Source organism: Vanellus vanellus (assembly GCF_965231255.1).
Source record: "Vanellus vanellus genome assembly, chromosome: 1".
Classification (NCBI taxonomy): domain Eukaryota; kingdom Metazoa; phylum Chordata; class Aves; order Charadriiformes; family Charadriidae; genus Vanellus; species Vanellus vanellus.
The window spans coordinates 51389270-51416795 of record NC_138905.1 but is presented as its reverse complement, the minus strand read 5'-3'; positions in this window follow the sequence as shown (position 1 = coordinate 51416795).

Below are 27526 nucleotides of genomic sequence, written 5' to 3'. Positions count from 1 at the left end.
AAAAGCCCCAACAACCAAGTATCTGGTAGTTTAGACATTTTGGTTATGATGAACACATGCTCTTTGGCCTGTCCAGGTATGTGGAGTCCACAAGCTGTGTTCTGGAATTGGGGGAAGTTGAGAAATGAGCATTTAGAGCAAGATGTGTTGACTATACAGAAAGTTTGATTTCCCCACCCCCGATGACACTTTCGCTTTGTATCAGCTCTCTCACTTATGCCCTATGTATATGCTGTTCTTACGACTCTCCATCGGCGCTCTGTGTACTAACAACCAGCTACTGAGTGGTGCTTATGGAAGTGGGTTGGCCGGAGGGAAGGATGTCAAGGAGAGGAGGCACAAACTACACTCAGCATGCAAAGAGAGCTTGAAAGGAAGAGGTGGGTCATTGTCTTCTCCTGCTTCTGTTCTGGCAGATGTGTCTGCTCAGATGTGCAAGAAATTGCCCCTTTTTTTTTTTTTTTTTTTTAAGCTTCTAGAGGGGTAGAGCAATGAGAGCTTTAATATTACCAAGGAACTGAGAAGACCTGGACCTGTAACCTGTACTGAGATTTGCAGTAGGTATCATATTTAGTATAGAGGAACTTTTAAGCGGTGAATTGTCTGTACTTCTTGCTGAACCCAGTATGAATCCTTGGAGAAGATAATCTGATTTCAGAAGACTAAAGAAATTTGGAGGGAAAATGGGAGAATTGGGCAAAAGAATGGGAGACCTAACAGGCTGAAGGAAGCCAGCTTTTTCTCAAAAAATGAGGTATCTTTAGGTCAAACCGGGAAGCCCGTACCAAACCTGCTACAGGTAACTTTATTTTTGATGTTATAACTCACGTGGGTTGTTCTGAAAGCGGCTGGCAAAGTTACCTCTGTTCTCATACCTCAGTCCAACTTAGTCACTGCCTACTGAGGCTGGTAAGGGGAATTAGACCTAACTTTTGTTGAAATATTGAGAATCCCAGAAATGTTATTTTCTGGATTATTTTAAGGTATGTCAAACTGTCTTGAATGAACTAGTGCATTCCCCAATGCACTTGTTATAAGTCAGGTCTTTGATTTTTCTGAGCTTTGGTTAGCAAAATCTTTATTCTCTAAGTTTGACTCAAAATTAGGTATAGCCAATGACGTTTCTGTAACTTTCTTTTTCTTGAAAAAACGGGATAAGAATTAGCGTTTTCCCCTTCTGTATTTGATTCGCTCGTGTGGAGTGCAAGCCAACCCTCCCTGAGGCTGGTTATTTTGCTAGAATGGCAGATGCTCATCTATGGTCTTCATCAAATGAAGACCCTGGAAAAAACTGGGATACTATGTTTGGGTGAAAGACCCTTTCTTTTTGTCCCCACACCTAATTTAAAGAACCCAGGCAATTGGTAAGCTGGTGAGAACAGGCGTTTTAGCAATGCAGATTCTACTTATGACTAGAATAACATGTCTAATTGTGCCATGGTGATCTGAGCCAGGCAGGTGCTTTATAGATGCCTCAGAGCCTTCTTTCGCAGGTGACACTAGGCAGCTCAGGTGGCAAGCCTTCCTCATGTACCAGCAAGCCCCAGGCACATGGCACAAAAGTAGCTGGAGATGGCGAATGGGCCGGTGGATTAGAGATCCCCGAGGAAATGCCCTAGAAGAGGTTGAAGACGAGTTTAGCTGCTGTGGGATCTCTGGTGGCAGCCATTTGGCTGCTTCTGAAGAGTGGATTGGGTAGGACTGGTTGACATAATCTCTCAGCTCCCTACAGATTTGCATCTATATTTGCCTATTTTGTGGCAGTTCAGGTACAGGAAACCCCTTTGTTTTTGTGGGAGTTTGGACACATATGAGTGAGGAGCCTTAGGAGTTCACTGTTTGCAAGAGACTGCTTTGGAGGCAGCAGTAAGTCTCCATCCTTCTGCAAATCAGCTAAAATGTATCCGTCTATTTATTTCTGGCTTTCCTAATCCCTAGGAGGGATTTTTTACCAGACAAGAGCCCAAGTCACAGGCTCAAAAACTTGCAGCTGAATTTTGTCATTGACTCATCACGTGCCTATTGGTAAGCCATCTGCAAATGAGATAATTGTCTGTAATTTGGGTTATCTCATCTAAAGACCTCAATTTCCATTGCTAAAAAATGAGCCTAATGCATATGACACAAGGATATTGTGTAGACTAAGTCACTGTGTCTAACTGTTGAAGAGCTCTTTGCAGGTGTAGAGTTCTTGTTAATGACTAATTAGCATTATTTAACTGTACTTCCAGCCATTACAACTCCACTGTCCCAAATGAAACCAAATCAAGCTTTTATTCTAACCTGTACATAGAGGATAATTTTTCCAGCCATAACTGTATGCAACATGCCATTTTCTCTCATTTGATCTACTTATTAGCTCTTGACAGTGAATTGAGTTCAATCTCATCTGTCTCAGTAGCTCAGATGTTCCTAGACTTCATCCTGAAAACCTCCTCACATGCTTAATGTGTTAAGTCCCCATTTTGTTTAATGGAGCGATTGGCCCATTTCAAGCAGTTGAGGGGTGAGAGCCCTACTCAGTAAGTAGGGGTGCAAGTTAAAAAATCTGTATATGCCACACTCAGCAGGAAGTTTTTTAGACTGGTAGAAAAGGGATGTGATAGATTGACTGCTGAGGCAGCAGCTCACTTGTTGCAGGTGTCACAAAGCTGCAGAGAGCCTTTCTGCAAAGAAGGTACCTGCTCTGTCAGTTCACATATACCCCAAACCAGCACGTGCTTCATCTCTGACACAACCAACTAGGATAACACAGGATTTTCTTTCTTCTTGGTTTCACTGGCTGGAGACAATTTTGTTATTCATTTACGCAGAACAAGTGTCAGAGCAGGCTGTGGAAAGTAGCACAAAAATGCCGATTGTTATCTGTAATTTCAGTGTGACGTTTATTACTGCGTTCCACAAAAGTGATTTCCTTTATGAGGCAATTTCATGCCTTACTACTTCCTAATGCATATTGCTGCTACTTTCAAATGTACAATTTTAGAAGACATTTCCACAAAATACTCTTCAGTTCCCAAATTTTAAAATATTCAGCATACTCCGGCATGAATGTCATCAAGCTTTAGAAACTACAGATCTACTGTGTTTACTTGTAAATTTCATTTTCTATAAGTAGTCAGTTACGTATAACAACATATGATTGATGATACTTCTGTAGTCTGGTGGAATCCAGTTACTTAGTTCAGCAAAAGTTCACTTTTGAGGGGACCACGGTGGGAACACATTATCTTGGAAGCAGTTTTCGGCAGTTTCCTATTTTTTCTTCCTTGCACATTTCACAATTCCTTACGCTGTGCTGAAATCCTGTGTTCACAAGCTCAATTCCTACTCGAGGTGGATGGTGTAGTCTCATTTATACCCTTTTAGGTGGTGTTGCTGAGCTTGCCTTGTAAGCACGAGAGCAGAGGTTTGACCTAGAGCTCTTTGAAATCAACCTTTGTATTTACCCTTATTGGGCTTTATACTGTGTTAACAGTATACTCCAGGCAGCTGCAAAGCAGCACAGCCCTTTCCCCAACTTTTCCTGCCCAAAGCCTGGCACTGAGCAGTTGTCATAATTTCTTTCATCCTTCTGCCAGTTTTTTGTTTTGTTTTTTTTTTAGTTCAGCCCGTGTCTGCTGTCTGATGTTTCCACCATGGGATGTATGTTTTAGAGTAAACAAGGTTTGTTTTAATTTCTCTGAGATAAATTACCTGTAAAAAAAAATACAGACCTGTCTGGGCCAGCAAAGCAAAGGTAGAGGACACAGTGCTAACGCCATCCAAGTGAGCTCTTGTGCTCCAAGCTCCAGAAAGGAGCATGCTTGCTGCACTGTCTGAGTTGGGGGTGAGCCAGGAAAATAAAAAGGAATCAATCAGATGCGCCTGAAGCTAAATGCGTAATTTATTTAGCAGTGTGACGTTTATATTAATGTGGAAGACGAAATGGTGCACGTGTGTCAGAGAACGTGAGGGAGAGAGAAAGGGAACTTCACAATTAGTGGAAAACAAAGAGTTAAAAACCTGTATATTCAGATCTGAACCTAGTCAGTTTTCTTAGTAGTTCTGAATGATGACGAATGGAAAGCTAGAAGCCTCTGAACCTAAATATCCTTGTACATGTAAATCCAACAAAAGAACTTCTGCGTCCACAAATGAAAACATACCTGTGTAAATCCTCTCACCTCTTCCTGCCTAGCTTGCCCACCTTGAACTTCTAACTGGGAGGAATCAGGAAAGGACACTCTGTTGGATTTGCAGTAAAATTTGGCCATGCACATATGATGTAATTATATGTCAAGCCACACAATAGCTGTATTATGTCACCCTGATTAAAAAATGGACCGCTGTATCAATAAGCTACTGCCTATCATGTCAGTCTGCACAATGCCGTTAATTTGGCAGACTTTTCAGAAAAAGAATTATAACCTCTTTCCTCTTGATCAGTTTATTGAATCCAGATAGATCTTTCATCCAAAATGTCAAGGAATCTGCCAGCAGCTTAGCAATTAATGAGAATAATGACCTGCTGTAAAACAAACAATGGTGAATTGAAAGTACGGGTCATGTCTGCGTTTGCCAACAAGATACAGATAACTTTTTTTTCAGCTGTTCTTAATTCTCATCTTTAAGAAAAGACATAGATACTAAGAAGAGTCTGTTAATTGCAATTGAACTCAGGTTCCTATTTGAGAGCTCAAAGATTTTGGCTCACAAATCGGGACAGCTTATGCTAAGTCTGCTACAGCAATTCTGGCCCCAAGCTTTTCACTCTGCTTCTCTGCAAAGATTTTTGCCCCTGCTGCTGGGATTGCTCGGCTAATCATAAAGCAGCTGCAGATCTGCTTAAATCATAGCTGGATGTACTGGGAAAGACCAAAATTGGTGCCAGTTTACGTTAATATGCCAAAATGATACAGCATATACTTCACCAGAAGCTGAACTGGTCCTGTAAGGAGGGAGGGAGACATCTAAAATGGGCAGATTGTTGGGACAGAAAATTCTTCTAAGCTTTCCTAAGCTCATCTAAATCAACTAATGAGTCAGAGCTTTAATTCTCAATGAATTAAACAGATCAACTCCAAGAGAGTTTTGTACTTGAGTAATTTTAAGAATCCAGCCCTTAAGTTATTTTGATGGTAGGACTGAAGCTGCTGAATCATTTAGACTTTGCAGTGTTGTACCTAAATACTGTAATTCTGCTTAAAAATTCATACAACTCGGACACTATCTGTAAAAAAATTTTCTTGGTCAAAAACCAGTGCATAGTCCGAATAAATGTACTGTTTCTGTTTCATATTTACAATTTAAAGGCTTTTATTTTAAAGGTTAAATATTTTACAATTTTGGACAAACATGGAAGTGAAACTGTGTTAAATTTTAGTGTACATTTTAACAGCACTTCTGCTTTCCTTTCATGTTGACACAGACCACGTTGGTAAGATTTTATCTGCACAAAAGATAAGAAACATTCCTATTACAGTACCAGGGAAGATGGGTGAAAGCATAACTTAAGTCAGAGGCAAAACTCTCACTTGGTTAAGTGAAATCAGAGTTCTCCTAGTGTGTTTAAGAATACATGAGGTCTTTGTAAAAAACCTTGTTCTTTCCCTTTGAATAAAACATCAGAATCTCCTAAGTATGAGAGCAAAAGGAGTCACTGTACTAGCATAAGCCTCTAAACACCACTGGAAACTTTATTCCTTGGACAGTGTGGTTTTATTTGCTTGGATTATTCAGCATGTGAAGATACATCGGTTGTTTCTCATACGTGTATTAATATCAAAGCCAAAATTCATATTTGTCAGATCCTGCATGGGAGAACCTTAAGGCTTGGATACAAGTCCCAGCTTCTTGCTTGGCCTTCAGGAGGGCACGTCAAAAGGTCTTTTTCACTTGTTTTTGAAATACTGGGCCTTTCCTGACTCTCTGTGTCTTCTCAGAGCTACCAAACCGGTGGGATTGTCAGCATAGCAGCCATCAGCTCCCAGCCCTGCTCTCCCCATCCCTCACTCCCGTCGGCCGCGCAGGCTCGATCGCTCTCACCTTGGGCAGAGGGGGCGAGCTGCCTCTCTTTTAACACACAGCAGATTTCTTGGTCAGTGGCTTCATACTAGTTCAGAAAGATGCACCGTCGTTTCTCAAACGAGTGTTATTTTCCAGGGATAAAATGGCAAATGGCTGTTTTGGCTATAACGCTGCCCCCACGTTGGCTGGGGTACCAGCCCAGCTGTGAGATTTGTGGTGGTTCTTCTGATTTCAGATGGGTGCTTTTCATGCTGCTTATGTCTGTTCAAACGCTGTTATGTTCTGTGCTCTAAGACATTTCCTGACCACTCAGTTGAAATTTGTGATTAATTAGATACCATCAGGTTGAAATGTAGTTAATTACGAAAACAGAGGTAATTGATTCAAGGATGATGATTGCATATATAATTTTTTCCTGTTATTTTTTTTCCCCCTTAATTCTACTGTTGAAAAACATCCTGGGTTTTGTTTTCTTGTGGAAAGATTCCATGTAAAGAGGAGACCCAGCTAGAACTCGGTTGTGGTGTCAGAACTCAAAACGTTGTCGAATGAAAGTGTGAGAAAATGAAGAAAAGGAAATAGTTTTTTCACTACCTCTTTGAAATCTAGTAAAGGGACCCGAGACTAGTAAAGTTCAAACTTGCCATTTACCTTAAAAGTACAACATTGAAAACCAGGTGCTTCGAGCAAGAAACTTCTGTAATTTCTCTTTCTACAGTGTGAACGTGCTTCTCCTGAATGGGTAGGGTTTTGGAGATGTCCGGTGTAGTAACACACACCTATTTTGTACCTTATTGCATGGAGCTTCGCATCCAATTGGGTTTATCTGGTATGTGGTATTTAAGTGGTGGTTATGTTTCATTTATCAGCTCATAATTTTTTATGCACATAAACATGACAAAGGACATGCCAAAAGAAATATCTGCATTTGGATTGAAATCAGCCATTAATATGAAAGACCAAGATATGTCAACATCATTGGTATTCTGTATACATGCATATCGTAAATAATTTTGTTTTCGGAGTGGATATATTGTGTCTTTCCAACTCTGAAATAATTACAAGCCTCAGCTATAGCTGAAGTGTTAGTCACAGTGATTTAGCTTTGCCGGTAATGTGAATATATAGAATATTAATACAGTGTGGGGCAGCAATAGTGAAGATGAATCTGTGGCTGTACTGGCTATTCACCTTTCCAGACAGTAACATTCATTTCTGCCAATACTCACACCCATCCATGTGTGTAAAACTGGGAAGCACTATTAAAATCAGATCCTTGTTTTCAGTAAAAAACATTTTTAAATGGCTTTCTCAGAAAGAGACTGTTATATTCTTTAGTTTTCCAAGATCTTGTGTACCAGGTCCCATACCCATCCTCACATGCCCTGGTGTCAGTGCTCTCAATACTTTTCAGTGCTGTGCTTAATGGTTAAGACCGAAATGTGCCAAAAGTGGTTTGTTTTATTATTCTTACTATATTATTTTGCTAATATTTTGTTTTCTCCAGCTTTTCTCAAAATGGCTAGCACTCACAGCTTATGTTATTTTCCAGTGATATTTGCAGATACTTAAGCATATCTGGAAATTACAGTGCAGGTAACTAAAATAGGAATTCAAATAAGCTCAAGTACTTCATTTGGAAACCCTTGCTATTGACTTGTTCATAGGCTGTGATCAGTCTGAGCAACAAGTATTGTAGTCGCTGCTATAAATTACAATTAAACTGTCTTTTTAAAAAAAAAAAAAAATTCCAAATGGAGAGAAAAACGTTATGAGTTGGGAGGTTGCTCAGAAGGCGCTCTGCATTGCACAAGCATATGTTAACTTTAAAAAGACAAAGGCTGTTGCTCCCCCTCTTTGACAAGGCAGCAAAGACAGACAACCACGTCCTTGCTGTGCACTTCGTGTTCTCAGCTGCAGTTTAGGGTTACCAAACCCGCTAATGTCTCATTCAGCAGAGGCCCACGCTTGCTTCGGCTAGAGGATTTTTGCTGCCCGAGGTGAACCTGAACGCTGGCACGCTTCACTGCCCGGGGTGTACTGTCAAGCACATCCTCTACAGGTTTTTACTGTCTGCAGAAGCTGCCTAACTACTAAGATCGTGTCTGATCACATCGAGCAAGTCATCTTTTTTTTTTTTTCTCTAACTAAACAGAATTTATATTTTTAGCCTTTCTGCCACTGAATTTTTTAACATTTTTCCTCGTTCAAGTGAGTAGCAGTTCACTGAATCTTACAGTAGATGTTCGTTTGTAGCTTGTACCCAGAGAGCTGGTGATGTTACATCTTCAGTGAATTACATGGTAATGACTGAATATACCAGAGTATAGTGCCAGGACAGCAAGTTTACTACATTATCTTTTGTAATGAAGGAAGAGAAGAATACCTGTAGGTGGCAATAGTAGCGAAGCTGTAGCCACTTGCCATTGTTGGGTTTTTTAATTAGTAGATTACCATCAAGTTAATTTTCAAGTTAGCTTTCTGCAATTCCAATTCAATAAACTGCTTTACTGACGCTCAAGGCCAGAGTAATGTGGTCCCTAATGTCTGACTGCAAACCTAAGTGCCAGATTCTCCACACTACCAGCACTGTCTGTCTTAGGCAAATTCATAGATGGCTTTAGAAATTTTGTTTCAACATTTATCTATTTATTTGTATATTTTCAATTAGTGAGTGCTGACACAGCTTTTTAATACCAACATTGAGCAAATGTGACATTTTTATCATTAGCATTATTTTAATGCACAAGACGCTACAATAATATAGTCACAAATTAAAGAATTGGTAGAGGGTGGTAGAGCACTGGAACAGGCTGCCCAGGGAGGTGGTGGAGTCTCAATCTCTGGAGACATTCAAAACCCGCCTGGACGCGTTCCTGTGCAACCTGCTCTAAGGTGTCCCTGCTCTGGCAGGGGGGTTGGACTAGATGATCTCCAGAGGTCCCTTCCAACCCTATGATTCTATGATTCTAATTCTCTCGGTGAACTGGAAATATAATAAGTCGAGCGTACCCAAAATAAAGAAACCACACTGTGCACGGATGAGAGCCGGAGTTCCATGCTGTGCTTGCTCTTTCAAGATGAACTCGTGGTGCTGCTGGGTAGCAGCAATGTCTGGGGAGCGTGGTGGTACTGTGCAGCTTTGAGGGCAGCGGAGGGAGAAGGTTCGCCATGAGCAAACAGCACAGGGGACCCTGTCAGGGCTAGCAGTTGGTGGGCTGGTGCCCTCTGGGTTTCAGCTATGCTCAGGGCAGACTTCAGGCATCTTAGACGTGGGCTGCCGTAACCCACGACTGCTACAAAATACTCCGGGAGGTGTGACTGGCACCAGGTCTGCTAGAATCAAGTAGTATTCATGTGGGTTGTGCAATGCCCTTCGCAGCGCACTGCTTGAGTAGGAACACAGCTAAACTGTCAGAAGTTGTTAATTCGGTTGGTCATTGCACTGTGGTGCACTGGATTTATCACTGCAGTGGTTAAAGACCAACTAGGATTACAGAAGTATTGTAAACAACTGCACAGGTACAAAGTAATAAACAGCTCTTAATTTACAGGCTATATCAGTATTTATTCTGCATCATTACTACTTGGTTGGTTATTTAAATGCCTGCTGAAAATTACATAAGATCCTATTTTGAAACAAATAGTTTTCATTAGACGAGTCGATGCTAACTGCATAGAAAAAACTAAGTTCTATTTATGGCCCATTATCTGTGGTGGCATTTTTATTAAATTCCAAAAAATGGGGAAGCAACACATCCGCTCAAAATTCTAGTTGCCACTAGAATAACTATTTGTCCAGAATGTTATTTTCTGGGGGAGTCTAATTTATGCATTCCAAGTACTTTGCTGACTGATAGTAGTTCAAAATAAAGAACATTTTTTGCAGAAATTTAATCATTACCTTCAGCTGTGAATGCCCATTGCTCAGAGAAAATTGTCTCTGTAATTGTGCTACCATTTTAACTGGCATTTTAATTAAGGCTCTTCTGCTCTTCTGCTTATCAGTGTAAAACCAGGGACGGTTTGTTGTGCACCTGAATCCGCTGACTAAAATGAACAAGTCGGAGAAATAAACTCCATGTAAAATGCCAGTTACTTGAAATAAATAGTTGCAAGTGCCAAACTAACATGTGAAATCAAAGTGAAAGAGAGCAAGCCTGTTGTGACTCAGGGAGCAGCAGGTGAGGTGGTAACTCTGTGACCTACTTTGCTGTGCTGATTTATTGACATTAGTCATCCTGGTAGCCGAAACCCAAAATTCCACATCTGTTGATATTGTTACCCGGATGCTTGTAAAGGAAACTCCGGAGTGGTGATTTCAAGCATGGCTATGATTTCTCTCTCTGTGATTCACTCTACCTGACTAGACTTGTCCTAGAAGGTTAGCATGTTGTTCTCCTTGATATATTTTGTCCCTCTTTTTTCAGTTCTTTTTGCCCTGCAGCTTCAGATAGTCCAGGCCTTTAAGAAAATGTTTATGGTAGTGGAATTCAGCAGTCAAATATCAGGAAAACTATAGCTAAGACTAAGCTTGAAAATGGTGTGTGCAGGTCTTGTATTTAATTACTGATCCAAAATTACTTGAACTACTTTGTGCCATATGCCTGCTTTCTTGGCAGTCTTAGAGTTCAGCCTTGGGAAGGAACAAGTTACAGCCTCCAAAGGTTAAGAAAAAGGAGCAGCCACAACACATTAGAGGAATTTTATAACAGTAGCGGTGGATGGAAACAAGGTTAAAAACCTTTCTGTGAACCGAAGATCAGACACAGGTTTCTGTTGTCAGGGCTGGGAACTCAGTTAAAGAATGATGACCTCAGATGACCTTAATTACCTTGTTGTGTAATCATAAAAAGGGAGAGGCTTAGAAATACTGCCTTTGCTGTCCTTGTATAAGTGCTAGGCAAGGAATCACTGGGTTACATAGAAGTTGAAGTTGGCTTTTTTGTGCGTACGTGTGTGCTTTAAATTTGTACAATGTGTTTGTGTTTGTTTTTTTTTTTTTAATATGATATTTTAAAATATTGGTGAAAGAATCTTGACTCAATTACACAGGTTACTTAACTGCTGAGGAACCTGGGGGCCACCCAACCGATGATAATTGTGCTAGGCAATATAGATAAATAGTTTACAGACTGGTAGTAATGTTCTAAAAATACATTGCACCTTCTCAGTTTTACACTACGGGCAGATCCTATGCATAAGCTACAGGGTTCATAGGGGATATCAAAACATCTTCCAGCAAATTGCAGACTTCTGTGTTTGCTCTGCTGCCATTTTCCAACTCATCATTGTCATTTCTTGCAGCAGCCCTCAGAGACACGGTCCATCCTGGGCCGTGGTGGGCACAGGGCTGGGGAAAAGCACACCTGGAGGTATTGCCTCCAGCTCTCTCCATAATGAGCATCTGTCTTTTGCCCTGCTCCAGGGTACAAGAGGAAATGCCCTGAAGTTGCACCAGGGGAGGTTTAGTATGGATATTAGGAAAAATGTCTTCACAGAAAGGGTTATCAAACATTGTGACAGGCTGCCCATGGAAGTGGTGGAATCGCCATCCCTGGAGGTACTTAAAAGACGGGTAGACATGGTGCTTAGGGATGTAGTTTAGTGGTGGTTTTGGCAGTGTTAAGTTAATGGTTGGACTCAATGATCTTAAAGGTCCCTTCCAACCTAGACAATTCTGTGATTGTACCAAAGGGAAGCATCAGGGAATGATGATGTCTGTTGGGAGGGATGATGCTGTCCTCTGGGCCTCTTACAGTGGCAGCGCTAACTAGCCTCTCACCTGGCCATTTAGCTCCCCTCTCCCTACCTGGCATCTCTTCCAAGTATGGAGGCATATGCCTAGCAGACCCTATAACCTGCCCTAACCCTCCAGTAGTCAGTGTGGGACTTGTGCAGCCCCCTGCATCCCGCCCCCCCCGCTTTTGCAGGTCAGTGAGAAGTCACGCTTGGTGTTGCTGCGTGCTCCCATGCTGCGTGTGCCAGGCGGTGCTGCCGTGTCTCACTGGCTCCTCTCAGCAGTTACCGTCTTCCCCGGGGGAACCTGAAGCACGGATGATGGTATATTAACAAACTAACATGCTTGCTGCTCTGAAAAACGCAAGCATACAGCCACTGCTCCAGTTTTCCCTGTCTGCTCTCTTGCTCTTCCCAGACTGCTGCTTCCTCCCCTGTGCTGTTCCGTGTCCTATCGGTTTCTCCTCCCTGTATGTTCCTGTATGTGGTGCAACACATGGGTTAAAAATAAGTCTTTTGAATGAGAAGCATGTTTACAGCAACAGCAGACAGGGGAAACAAAAATCAATAGAAATGGTTTTCTGGTTCATAGTTTCATTAATGTCTTGATCTTTAAAGGGATTTGAGATTTTTATGAAGTAAATGACCTGTTGCAGGCTGTGCAGACATTTCAAGTTACATAAAAATTTTAAGACACAATAAAGTGTTCGTGCATACTCCTGCTCCTGGGGATTTGAAAGGTTACTGCAGATTTCTTTTCCTGTTGCTATACATTTTATTTTGATTCTTGGGAAGTATGGATGAAGGCGAAGGTAGCAGCTGTTTCAGGAGGCTGCCCATGAAGCAGGGAATTTTTGTCAAAGTGTTTTGGGTACTTTCTTGCATTCTTGTACCATCCTGCACAGGAGCAGAGGCCGAGTATGTGCTTTCACGGTTTGTCTGTCAGCTTCTTATGTAGGATTTGTCTCTGCTTCTTGTGTAAAAGCCTCCAAGTGAGCTTTGGCTGCCGAGCCTGTTCCCCTGTCCCCATCCTCATCTCCGTTTTCTAAAACTGCATCTGAAGAAGAGTTACAAAAATGTATGTGCCCCAGTAACTTCCCATGACAGTTCCCAGGGTCCTGTACAAGCAGTGTAACCTCTGAAAATATTTGAAAAACATAGCAACGGAAAGACAGAGCTACCGATGGTCCAGCCTCTTTCCATCCCCAGATGAACTGGTGCAAATCAGCCCTTGCTGGGCATTTATCCAGGGTAACTGGCATTAGTAAATAAGGCCACAGGCAGATTTTAACAGAAAAAAAAACAGCTTAAGAATTTATCATATCACGTCAGCGGAGGCAACAATACCTCTCAGCAGAGATTCCCCCCTCCCCATGAGTGGATGGAGCAGGACGCGTGCCTGCACGTCAGCTCCTCGAGGACACGGTAGGTGACATCTGCCACCCCAGCCCCCTCCTCCTCTGCTCTTGCTGGAGGAAGGATCAGATGTGGAACTCCACAACAAGTGAAGCAATGTTGGACTGAAAGAAAGTGCTTGCTGTCCTCCATCTGGGACAAGGAAATGCTCTTTTTTTCTGGAGCTGTGGCAAAAACGTGTGCACTGCACTGGGTTTATTTTTTATTAGGCTTCCAGTTATCAATGTACATTTAAAGATGAATGTTGACAAATACAAGAACATTGTTTACACTGAATTTTCTCACCTCAGGACAAATGTAAAACATGGTACCACTGGATTACAGCTCGCCAACAGATGCGGTGGATTGTTTCAGGCAAGCTTTCATGTGTCTTGCAGTATCACCTACGCAGCAGATTGCTGAGTTTTGTTGCCATGCTTAGTATCAGTTATAACTTTCTCAGTCCCCACGTGCTTTTAACTTCCCTTGAAAACTGGCTGCTGCCACAAAATAACCCAATTTCTGTTATTATTATAACATTTAAATGACATAGTGTGGTCAAAACAAGCCATCTGTGCTGACAAGAATTTCCATCAGTACACAGCTGAGGCATCAGCCTTCAGCAGAAGAGGAGACCCAGTTAACAACATCTATCTTCTTTACGACTTATTTCAAATTCATCTGTCTGACACATCCATGCACTGTCTTCCATCTTTCAGAGAGGCTGACAGAAATGAGATTAGTTGGAAACCGTCTGAGGGGTGAAATTCATTCCTTGCTCACCATGATAGACCTGACGGTGGTTTGGAGCCCAACGCAGAGAGAGCTCAAGAAGTTCTGATCTGGGAACAGTGTCATCTCCGATTTGCTTAACAGTATCACATAGATAGATTTGTTTGTGTTATATTAAAGCAAAAGTGCTATAAACATTCATATATATATATATATATAAAATATCCTTCAGACTGATATTTGAAAGATCCCCATATGTATCAGGTATTTCACATAAGCCAAAAAATCAAAGGATGCAGAAAGATCAAGACTGAATATTAATAAAAGGTTGCAGCGGGAGGCCTTTCAGACTCCTGCTTTAGCCATGTTAGTGCTATGGCCATATCTGAAAGTAAACTCTGGGATTTTTTTCTATTGTTTTGTTAGCATCTCACCTTCATACTCTCCTGATCTCTTTTAAGGAAAGACAGATTAAAAATGAAGTGAGAAGACCAAGTAGATTATCCAGGGAAAGTTGAGTTTTAATAAATGATGCATGTATAGCCCTGAGTGATGGGTAATTCGGTAAAATATCAGTGTGGCTTTGAAATAACCTTATGGAAGAGCTGTTGGCCATAAATTAAGTCAATAACTTGTATGTGTGCATTTCTAAAATCTGGAAAATAGTTTCCATGTTCTCTCTTAGGCGACACATGATCTGACAAGGTCAGCATATTCTTCAAAGTACTTGCATAAATACATCAGTGTCTTTGCAAAACTATATGAAGTTCAGAGTCCATAGAATTACTCCTGAGTATCCATTGCAGCAAGTATCTCACCAAGTGGTAGATTCTGCCACAGCTGCTCCAAAGATTGATGCTAACACGTACTGACAGCATGATCTATGAGGTCTAACTGATCTGTTATGTCTCGTGTAGGAATCCCCGTATGTTTAAGCAGCAGCACTATATGCTGATCAAATCTTTGATGATCAAAACCTGTTTAATTATCATCATTAGAATTAAATCAGAGAGGTAACACGTACAGAAACCTTGAGACATATTTCTGAAATTTCTTACGGGGAACAAACTGTCATCATGTATATGGCTCTTAGGTAGCTTTTCTCCACTCATTCAATTAAATCCTAGTAAATGGAATTAGGAAAAGCCAGCTAGAACAAATTATGTATTTCCTCCCTCCTCTTGAGACATTATCCTGGTGGAAGTGGTCCTGCTAGCTTACAGCCCACCTATTAATATGAAAACACTGCGGCTGCTCAGTATGAAAACTGCAAGTTTTTGTACAGCTTCTCGTACTTGTGATTCAAGAAATGATGTTACTGCATATTCTTTCCTTTATATGTGTATATATATTTCTCTAGAAATATATGTATTTCTGTATATAAATATAATTTATGTATATAAATTCTAGCTTGAAATAGCTAGACACACACAAATAAGTGTGACTGAGGACTCCATATCCAACATTCAAAGGTATCCAAGTGGCACAGAATTTGTGGTGAAAAGAATTTCATATTTACTAGTGGGCTGAAAGCAAAGATTTTATTACTCATCTACAGCAGGGCTCTAGTAAACTACAGACACTGATGCTGCATCTTATTTGAATGGTTCTGCAGAACAGGAGAACTTGCTCATTCCAGTTATGGGACTGATCTTTTCCCTACTTTAATGGCTGCCCACAATTTATTGAACTAAAACCCATCAGCAATAACATAAGAGATTTGGGACAGTCCTTAGCTGTTGACAATTGGTAACGTTCACAGAAGTCAAAAGGTTTGTCCCAATTTCAGGACATTTTAAAAATCCATTGCAAGAATGAATTACTAAAAATCCACTCAGAAACCCCTCCAATTAACCTGTAACATGCAGAACAAGTCCACTTATTTTTTAATTCTTGGGGTAAAAATGTACCAAAACTGGTACATCCTTTCTCAAAGAAACTGTTAACTTTCTTCCCACTGCTCTGTTTTACTATTTACTCTCCATCCAACCTGCTGCCCGGCTGACAACTGCTCAGGCTTTTGGCAGGCTGAAGTCACAAAGGTGTGATGTGGGCGCTTCCCCTACACACCGTGCAGTGCTACGTGTAAACCGCTCGCTCTTCTTATAAAATGCTGAGGGCACTGGGGAGGCATAAATTAATAATGTGTTTTTATACATATGCATGTCTGTAGAATACCTGATGAACAAAGCGAAGGTAGCTTGAGAGGTATATTTTTAACCTCAAAGTTTTCTGTCTAGTGTTTTTCTTATTTCTGAGTTTACAGAGCAGTATAAAGACATGTTGAAAATAGTAGGGATTGACTTGCTGGAAGTGTCATTCACAGCTGCTAAGGAATATTGGAAAACTAAGGGAGAGGGAAATGCTCCTGTCCATGTGTTTACCAATGCCCATTTGTGTGTGTGTAGCTCTAGAAGTTGCAAAAGGAAACAAGAGGGCTGTGTCAAGAAGTTTTGGGGGAATCAAGTCAAAAAGAGTTTTGTTGCAATGCAAGCAAGTTGCAAGGAGTTAAGCTCTGAGCAACCTGATCTGGTTGAAGATGTTGCTGCTCATTGCAGGGGAGGTTGGACTAGATGACCTTTAAAGGTCCCTTCCAACACAAAATAGTCTATGGTTCTATGATTCTAAGCTCTGCGCATGCAAAGAGGAAATAAAAAGTTAACCATAAATAGAAAACACACCTTGTGGGGCAAAACCTGCTGATTTGGGGTCTGTTGTTCTCTTCTGGTTTAAAATTGCTGTATGATTTTGATAGATGGGCTGAAGATGTCTTGCTGAGAGCAGTTACTAAACATTTGTTTGTTTTTATTCTCATTTTAAGAAGAGGATTCACTTTAAGCTATTTAAATGCTTAGGGACTTTGTTTAACTTTTAAATGTTTATTCTGCTGCCTGTTTCCATTCACTACAGAGGAATGCAAGAATTCCCTGCTGATTTAGTTGACCATCAGTGAAGCTGAGCTGTGTACAGGTGCATCCTTGTTTCTTACTGTATTGGATGCCTTAGAAAAATAAATACATTATGGTTTTGGGGACTGATCAGATGAAGTCCGGATAAGTAAAGGAGATTTCATTATCAATATCAAGGGGAAAGTTTATACAGTTTTAGTGAAGCATCCCCTGGAGATGAAACATACTTAGAGAGGGTAAGAGTATATTCCTGCTGGGTCACTTATTTTAGTTATATAGAAAGACTTTTTTCGCTTTTCTAGCAAACCAGATAATTGTTTGCATACCTCAGACGTTTTATCTCCACAGATGTTCTAATGCCACATTTGCATTATTCTTGGTCCTTCAGGCAGTCCTGTTAGTTTTCATCTTTCCCTCATCATAATTTCAGCAGCTGGTATTATGATACTCAGACTTAATTGCTGATCTCAGCTTCACCAGAAGATTCACTCTGAAACTTCCCACTAGGTTTTTGCTTGGATGAAGTTGCTTGTTATTTTTCCAAGGCCTGACTGAATCGTACTATTATTGAAGTTCTGTTAGAAAATGAGAAAATAGTTCCTTTTAAAGGTTTAATAGTTCATTTTGGGATGTCCATGCTTTTACAGATTTCCATAAGTGTTAGATGTCTTAACATTTGACTGTATCCTCACTCCATACTTTACAAGGATAATTAACCTTTATAAAGATCCACAGTATATTGATGTTAAGAGTCTTTGGATACAAATGTACCCAACATGCTGTGACACAATTAAACCTTTGGCAACTAAGAATGTGATTGCATGCTCAACTTTAGTCCTTACTTCTGACTTCTGCTAGGTTCTGCCTTCCACCCTCAGGCATGATTCCCTGCCCCCTTTCCTGAGTCAACATCACAGCTGAGGAGCTGCGCAGCCAGTCAGATGAGGGAGCTAATAAAACTCATACGTATGTATTTTTGCAATCTAATAATTTATTTTATTTCCACAGAGGTAGTTTTCAGCTGGATCAGCTCTCTGACCAGCTCACTATTGTTGCATCCAAATTACAACCCAGCCTCAAGGGTAAGATACCAGATACTGGACCAAACACAGGCATTCAAGGTACATCTCTGCTGTGATAATACATACACATGTAGCATTACAGGGTACCGGTCATCAATTCCACATAATAACTCTGAAGCAGTGGCACCCAAGCAGTCAATGGGTTTTGTTGCAGTTAAGGTACATAATATAAGTACTCCTCTGCCTGTGTTACTGCCTTTGGGCAGTATCCGGGTCGGTATCGGTAACTGGCCAGTTCTGTTTATGGCCCTGGGGCCTCTGATACCTTCCGGTGCCTGTAGTTTCAAGGCCGCTGATATCAGCTGGTGGCTGTACTATCGGGAAGCCCCACCTGTAGCTGGGATCATTCTTTATCTATGCAACGAGGGCATATATAGAGCACGCCCTTTTGCAGTTGCTTGCTATTACTCACTCTGCAGTTATAGCAGCGCTACAGGTATGTGCCCAGAGCGACTGTGTTTACCTGCCAAGGCAGAACTCTGCCTTTCAGCTTAAGCAAATCCTCAAACCATGATGAGAGTTTCAACGGCACAAAACAGAACTGCTCAAAAATGGTAGGTTATTTTCATGAAAACTTATGGCAGAAATGAAAAATAAGTGAAATGAAAATGAAAACAACCCCTCTCTTAAGAGGTTTTTCCTGTTAAGTTTTCAGTGAAAGGTTCGTGATCTGTTGTTTTAAAAGACAGAAAATGTGAGAAAAAAATGTTTAGGAAAAAGACAACCTTTCATTGAAGGAAATGCAAGGTTTTGGTGAGTGTTAATGAAGAATATGCTCCGTTGTTTCCTAATTGTATCAGACCTGTGTATCTGAGACGCTGAAAATCATTGGAACTGGTGAGCGTCAGAGTGAGTTGCGAGGTAGGCACTTTCCCTTCATGTCCTATGTCTTTGTGATACCACTTGTTTCTGTAGGGTTTGTTTTGATTTGTATAATACTTCTCCTCAGCTGCATTACTTTGTCGTTACTTTTATATGCCTGGTTGCTGGAACTCTTAATTACTTATGATATATGCCATGTTGCTATTAGAGGTTTTTATGTTGCTATTAGAGTTTATATATTGCTCCAATGCTTTCTACTGAGACTCCTAATTACAAGTGTTTCAAAACCAACATGTAATAATTAATCTTTATTAGTGGAGTAAGAAAGCTGGAACATTCAATTTCTCCCCTTATAATACTTTAAATAAAATTATTTATAAGGCTGTGTAGGTGTGTGATATACAAACACAAATAAATTTAAAGGAACATTGTAAAAAAAGTAGTTTCACTAGTAAACCTGTAATTATCACAGTTTTTTCCTCTGTTTTGATTTGTAAGCATGTCTGTGAGATCCTTGTTGATAATGTCATGCCTTTCTACTGGGCTTGAAAAATCTGTCTGACATCGGTAAAATTGTTAGCCAGAGGTGGTTACAAAAAAGATGTGGGGAGCTGCTCGTAGTTTGAGCAGAAGCAATTACTTGCCGACCTTCCAGATCAGACCAACCCAAACCCTGCTGCTGAAATTGTTTTTTTTTTGAGGCAGGAAGAGGAATGGCTTCATCTTTCAGTGACACTTGAGGCTAGCCGGTGATGGGCAGGGCTGAAGCTCTGTACACATTGGTTGCTGGAAGGGCAGAGGGGTCTCAGTTTCTTCCAGCTACAGAGCTGTCTGGCTGCTGTAGGGTGTCTTCTGCTTGTGCCATCAGGCGTCTGTGGACACTGAGGTGCTCTACGCTTGTGTTGCCTTAGGTTTGCTTTACATATAAATGCTTTATCAACATAGCTTTATCGGTTAAGAAGGTAAAGAAAAAGAAATCCTACCCTTTATGGACATAACTTTAGTAAGAAAAGCTCAGTTACAATTATGCTGGGAAAAAAAGTATTAATTTTGTTCCAAAAAAAAAGATATTTCTGTATAGTAGATCAGGAATTTTTATTGGCAAATGTTGTATCTCTACCATTCCATTTTTCTAGTGATCTCATGCTGTAACATTTTCCATTTGTGGAAGTTCAGGAGGAAACTCTCCTGAAACGCTAAGACTCTAACTTGAGTTGCTACAGTTTCCACAAACACTGCTAAATAAACTGCTTCTTATATATTCCTGCTAAAACTCAGGTCCCAGGGATAAGAAAATTGTACTCTATGATATCTCATACATTTCACCGGTTGTATAAGAACAAAGCAGAAGATTTCAATCTTTCAAAAACTGTCTCCAAAATTTCCTACTGAATAATAGCTTATCAATTTATGATTTTAAAAGGCCCAAATGGATGAGTCTGAGTATATTTTTAAAATTTAGTCTTATTTTTTCTGCTTAAAACCTGTATCCTCTCACAGACTATTCTGAAGCATCTGACAGCACCAGGATAGTTAAAAATAAGAATCATGTTATATCTTATCACTTGCCTCCATGGTCAACTAGTCGCATATCTAAACTCACTAAATCTAAATACTAATCTAAATCATGATTTCAGTAGCCATAATTGTATAGTTCTGATCCAGGAACATATGCACACAGATGCTGCAGTTTGATGTTTTTAAAAATGCTTACTTACATGGAGGAAGTTATGAAGCTCTGCCCTTTGGGACATTAGTAATGAGTGAAGGTGCTGTGGAATATGCAGAAATATGCGTTAAAGGCCTTGCATATTGAGGCAATTGACAAAACTTTAATCAATAGACCTGGATTTTATCTATAAAAAGCATTATCAAATTAAAGTAAAATTAATTTAATACCTGTTAGCAATACAACCAAGAAGCAAATACAGCAAATACTTTATCCAGTGAAAACTACCTTCTAGAATGATATAGTAGTAACCCAGAACCTGCTTCTTCATAAATTACTATATTTAGATGAGTAAAGGGACTGTGCTGCTCGATACTTGTAAATGATGGTCGATACAGATTTACTTAGCCTAATGCAAATGTCTGTGCTGTGCTGTGAGTTTTTTTGTTTGCAATTTGCTGCTTTTAAAATATTTGTTGTGAAAATCAGGCACTTGGAAAATTTATGCCAACCAAACATAGAGGCATTTGGGCTTTTCTGCTTAGTTGATGTTAATCTTTCATGTCCCTGTCACCCAAATCAGAGCTGAACGTCATATGTTTAGGTTTGGCAGACTGAGAGGTAAACTGGAAGGAGCTTTCTGTTTTTACTACACTTATCTTAAATGGGCTTTTAAGCGTATTTATCTAATGGCTTTTATTAATGCCCGGTTAACCCCCAGATAGCCGACTTAAGCCACTTCCCTGTTCACCTGGCTTTAAAGGAAAGTTTTCATACTGCATTGAATTAGATTGAGAAGAACCACAGTTGGATGAGTTGTAGGTGGTCAACTTTGGTAGTGTTGAGGGAACTTGAGCTTCATGTCCTTTGCATCTCTGTAGATAGTCACCATAGTGAAACCCAAAGGGCTGCATTATAACAACACTTACCACAAAGAGGTGTAGACTTACTCATGTAATCATTAATTTTTCTGTCCTCTCATAACCCAACTGTATTTTCTGGTTGACTGGCAAAGAGGTCCTAATCCTGCATTTGACATTGTCTCTTGATACGGAAATAATTGATGTCACACATTTAGCATGACATAACTTATACAGAGCCACAGCCATGCAATGCACTTCATAGACAAATAAAATTGACAGGTTTCTATCCAGCACAGTCTACAATCTCTGTGGGAAACCATCAGCCACAAACTCAGCTGGGATGTCTGTGAAGCTACAGCCACAGAGCAGTAGGGTGGAAGCTGTGGTGTACTCACAGAGCATTTAGGAGCTCAGAGGTCGGCTTCCCAGCTACATGCCACTTCAGGGAGTCTGCGTGTGCTTCTCTGAGCAGTGGATAGAGGTGGCACGTCCTGAGAGCAATTCTTGTGCTCGTGGACTATGTCTAGTTTGAGGTTTGGGCTTTGTTTTAATTTGGGATAAAAGGTCTCACTGATGTAACCGCCGGGATATGCAGTAATAGGAGTTTCAGGCTGTCTGTCTTCTGGCTGCAGTCTGGATGGTTTGGATGCAAGTTCACATTCGTGTTTTGGAATAGGGTACACCTTTTTGTGCCAACAGGCTGCAGCTGTTGGTCTTGCATACCTCATGGCAATATAAAAGTGGCTGATTTGGGACAGACAGGCTGGATACACTTATTCCCAGAAGAACCCCAAATCACATACTATAAGGCAGAAGAAAATTTGTAAGCTGACGAGCAGACACCGTTCATTGCCCGAGAGAGAATTCTGTACTTGCCTCTGCAAGACGTGTCATCTTTAATGTAAATAGCTGGGCTCCAGGCAAGTTCTTGGGTGTACAGAGTAGCTGTCATTCAAGTCTGCTAAAAAGGTGGCTCTTATTCAAAGCATTTGGAATGCAAAACACTGCCACCATCCTGTAGGTACTGTTTGCACTATTGCTGTCACTCGGCAGCAGCAATGAGGATTTATGTCACAGAAATTTCCTACACTGTACGAGAACAGGGAAAGGGTCTGAAATTGCATCTCATCATACGGCATGGGACACAGGATAGTAGGCAGTGGAAAGAAAGAAGAGGGAGAACTTCTGTTACCCTCAACTGGAATTTTTCCCTTGCTTCTCTGTCCTTCAGCCCCTATCAATGCATCTCACTAATACACAATGACAGTCCTAGTTTTGGAGATTTTTCCTGTGTAGTAAATGGATACTCATAGCATGTGCATGGCTGTTATGTCCTGAAAGCACATAAAACATTTCTTAATGAGTAGAGGAGAGGGGAGAAGAGGAGCCGATTTAAAACTTTGGTTTGATATCTGAGTGTTTATCAACATCATCTGAGCGAACGTCACAGCTTGGCAATGCAATCTGTAAGTCTCACTGTGATCCCTTGGTAGTTTGTGCTGGGTACAGATGAAGAGAGTATCTCTTTTCCTGTGGGTGTGAAAGGCTCATGCTTTGGCAGATAAACTGAGAACGGTGACAGTGTGCTCTCGGATAACTGCAAGACCGGCGTCACTCAGCACTGTCCCATTTGCCATCAGAAATGGCACTGAGAGTCTGTCATCACGTAGACCTTTTCCCCAGAGGCTGGTTGCTACAAGCTTTTGGAAAAAGATTTGGAGGGCATGTTAAAAAGCCTCTCGTAAGAAGCCCCAGTATCCTGTTTAGAGTACAGACGTTGCCGTTGTGGAAAAAGGGACCTTCGCCTTCTTCCTGATTGTACCTTTGCCAATATACACTTGACACAGTACATTTAATTTCTCCCAATAACATCAGAACACAACATTTAATAATAGCATTCTTAATTCAGGAGAGCTCCAAGTTCTCTGCAGAAGAAAGATGTGCTGTGCTTCTCCTTTTACAAATGTGGTAGTGGAAGTCCAAAGAAGTAAACTGCCAATATCCAGATTCATGATAAAACTGGAAAGAGAACAGGGCCAAACCTCAAGCAAGCCTCCTAATGATAGGATTTCCATGCTTTCCATCTTCCATAAAGGTTTCCTTTCTTGTGGTACTTACTTCCAAGTGTGTGCGCGCACGACCCCATCTATGGGATTACATTGTGTGGGAGTTGGGTTTTTGCTAAGTAATCCTGCTGTCGTCACCGCCGCTTCTTCTCCCTCCATGGCCTGTGCGTAAGTCAGTATAGATAATTCATGGCTCACAGGTGGGACTGCTGTGTCTGCTGCATGGGGTCATGCAGCAGCAAATGGATGGCAAAGACACAGCTTGTGCAGGGGAGAGCGAGACAGGAGTCGTCTGTAGAAAGCTCAGGCTCCTCCTGACAGACCTGCTTTTGGCAGTGCCTCTGCTGCCCCTCCAGAGATTTGATTTTCCTAAAACAGGGCAATGTGGGCAAACCCACTATTGATCTCTGGCCCTCTGAAAGCCCAATACAGTGGTGTATGCCCCTGTACAGTGATCTTCAGTCTAATCAGACCTTCCATTCCTAATTGGCATTATTCTTTAAAAGGTCACTTTAAAAAGGCAGGCAAAATAATGTAAATATCAAGAGTTATGCATTGTGGGTCATATGCCAGCATGCTGCAGTGAAGGAAAGCACTGCAAAACGATGAAATTACTCTGTGCCTCTAAGGACATCTGGGCAGTCAGTGAGGGATTTTGAAGTATTTGAACTTTAAAATCGACACAATGGATGGCTGGGATGATTTAACGCTCTTATTAATTTAAACCACAGAAATTAATTTAAAAAATACTTTGTGAGAAGAACAAAGGATGACAGAATTCATGTATGGGCTACCACTTTCTATTTATGTCACTGCGAGTCCAGCCTCATGCTCCTGCCAGTATCTGGAAGGATTTGCTTTAGTGGGTTGAAGGTTCAGGTGGGAATAGGTGCAGTGTGTGGGAAGAGCATTTACTCAAACTCTGTGGGCTTTTGGAAATAACAATGAGAGAAGTACTTGGTGAGGCTGTCAGAAGTACTGCGCTGTGCACAGTTATGCCATGTTCAGGGAGTCATGTCTCTGTTTTGGAATTGGGAAGGAGCGCTGTACAAACCAGCTGCGTGTGTGAGAGAAGGGGGAGTTGTCTTTGCTCAGCCAAGCAAAATTAGATGTATTCTGCAAACATGCCATAGGATATCAGTCTTTCTGCTCCTAGCAGGGAGGACCTAGCAGCACATGTGTGAAGGGGGAAAGATAATGGGGGAAAAGAGCAACCTTTGGCCAGAGAATTGCTGGGCACCATGGTTTGATATATGCTAAACTTACATTCTGAAGATGCAGATGATTTAACTCCAACATCCGAAACCAACCATTTATTGAGATGTTTGCAAAGTGTGGCACCTGCAGAGACTGCTGAGATGGCAACAGCTTCTAATTCAGCTTGTGTGGAAGGGCTCTTCTGATCTGTGGGAGAGGCGCCTTTACCCAAGCAGCTATTTCAGCTCCATCATACCTTGCTGCTGTGTGCAGTGGTTGTTCCTAGTTGCCCAGCCTGCTGCCCTGTGCCCACAGCTCCTCCAGGAACTGCCCAGTGCTGGGGCTTTCGCTGCTGGCTCAGGACACCGGAACTGTTGTTGCTGGTATGCATTGCAGTAACTGCCACCGCTGAGAGCAGCGCCCAAGCAAACAGATCCACAGGCTTGATTGGAACGTGTGACTAGTGCAACACCGAGGTCTTATAAGACTGACCATATTATCCTCTCTTCTTAGAGAGAAAGTTAGGAGAGAGTGCTTTCTTCATAAATATATTAGTATGTACGTTAATACTGCTGATCCCAACCACACACTCTAAATATATATTGCACATCCCTGCCTCTTTTCATCTTGAAGAGAAGTTTCATCATTTTGTGGCTAGTCTGCTGGTATTATTTAAATAAAACTGATATTACTTAAATAAAACTCTTAAACTTTTGAATAAACTATGATTTATAATAAGCCTTGCATTACTAAAGAGCCAAGCTGTTGAAGCCTTTTATGTGCCCCTTTTCCAACTACTTACCCTCTCTGTGCTTTGATCAACTACATCTGGCAAGACTTAAAAAAACTCCTGAAAGTTTTTGAGGAAATAAGGATGTTTCATCCTAGGTGCTGAAAACTGCACAGTCCCCTTTGGAAATGAGCAATTACAACTTCAGTGAAAACCCCAAATCCACAACATTTGCCTATTTAATTTCTTACTGACCTTTACCTCCAGAGTTCCCCACCCTCTGGCATATTTTGAGTCATGAATTAACTTTCATGTCTGAGCTGAAGGACTGAAGAAATCCAGTTCCCATTTTAAAGCTTTTCCCCAGCAGCCTTCCAACTTCAGCTATCTCGTTCAGCTGCATAAGAAGTATAGGAAGGAGGGCAAGTCATCACCTGTCCCTTAGTAAACCCACCCACTACTTAAAGCTCACCCACTACTTAATTTGTCTATGAATTTGGGATGACTTTGTAAAAACTGGTGTTAGAGCTGCAGAAGAAATACCTGCCAAGAAGGTGCGGTCTAGGATTTATTTTTATTTTGGAATTTCAGGTCTTTCATTTTTGAAGACCTCATTGCATGAAAACACCAAGGAGGCCCTTGTGTCAGATAATTAACCTCTGATAGTAGTGTTATCTCAGAACACGAGATTCCAATAAAAATGTAAGTGGCGTCAGGGAAATATTTTTTAAAAGTTGCAACCCCCCTCTAGCTGTGTCGATTTATGTATGTTTATATATGCACATGCCTTGGGACTGCTGCTGTCTCCAACTAGAGAAGAAAAGCAGTGTGACTCACGCATGAGCATTGTAACAACTGTACCTAAAAGGTGAAGTCCTGCTGCTGTTGCAAGGGAGTCAGTCTGAAGGAACTCCAGATTTACTTTGTGTAACAAGGTAGAAGTGGTAACCCAACTATTCTACTCATTCCAGAAAACAGAAAAACCACATCTCCTGTGCAATTTAATGAGTGATTATAAAAACAGTATTCTTCCTACACTTTTCAGTAGCTTAAAATGTGTTAGGTGTTACTGATTTAAATGCATTCCTTAGCATGCAAAAACTCTGCTCAACTCTTAGGAATTTAAGTACATTGGCAAATGGATGCTCTAGAAAACATGTTTTCCTTGGGCGTTCATAAGTACGGTTTGAAGCACCCCCGTGCTAGGACACTGAAGGATTCATCTCATATGTGTAATGTGCAGAAATGGGGACTGAATTGGTTGCTGCGCTCCACTGACCACTTTGGAAAATGCAGACCCTGATTGTTTAGTTGGTTTCACAGAATTTTTATAACGTGTTTATTGTGAGAAGCTCCGGGTAAAGAGGGCTTTCCAGCAGCAGCACTCAGCCGTGTCCAGGGTGCCTTATGCTACTGCAAACAATCAAAACCTTGTAAGTGAGTCTGCTCCAAAACAACAGCATACTTATTACATCTGGTTTCTTCCTTTCTTTCCCCTTTGGACTTCTGAACCTTTAGGATTTGCTGTGTTTTGTGAGGTTTCGCTGTCGCCACAAGGTCTAGATTTCTTTTAACAATAGTTGAGGTGGCCGATTGAGTTCATCTGGACGGTAAGTCTCTCCAGGAGCCAGAGCTTTAGCAAAAAGCCAGAGCCAAAGCAGCGGTTGTCCTCGGGACTAATGGGACTGCCACCCATGTCGTCCAGCCATACCTCTGGGAGATCATCCTTGCCCCCAGCTCCTGCTGCGCCCCTCAGAAGCGCTGGCCTCCAAAAAAAAAAAAAAAAAAAAAAAGCGATTTATGGCCCACTCCCTGTGGCTAAAGCTCGCTCCCACACTCTTCTCCCCTCAGGCGTCCTCCCTTTTTCGAAGGGGGGAGAGACGGGGAAACGGGACACCACGGCCCCGACCCCCTCAGGGCACGACTCTCAGGCGCCACAACGCCCCGCCGACGACCCTCCTCGCCCTTCGCGGCGGGAAACGGAGAGCTGAGGGGTTAATCCGGGTGTGGCGGCTGAGGAGAAGCGGATCGGCTGCCGCCGCGGTGCGGGAGGGCCGGGCACGCCCCTTTGGGCGTGCCCGGCCCTCCCGCACCGCGGCGGCAGCCGTGAGCCCCCTCAGTGCCGCGGCCGTTGGGCTGGCGGTTGGGCGGCCGTTGGCGGGACCCCTTACCTGCGCGCGGGCTTTTGGCGGGCACCGCTGAGGAGAAGGAAGGAGGCGGCGGCGGTGCGGCAGCAACAGCAGCAGCAGCAATGCCGGGCAGCGACACGGCTCTGGCCGTGGACAGAACGTACTCGGACCCGGAGCGGCACCG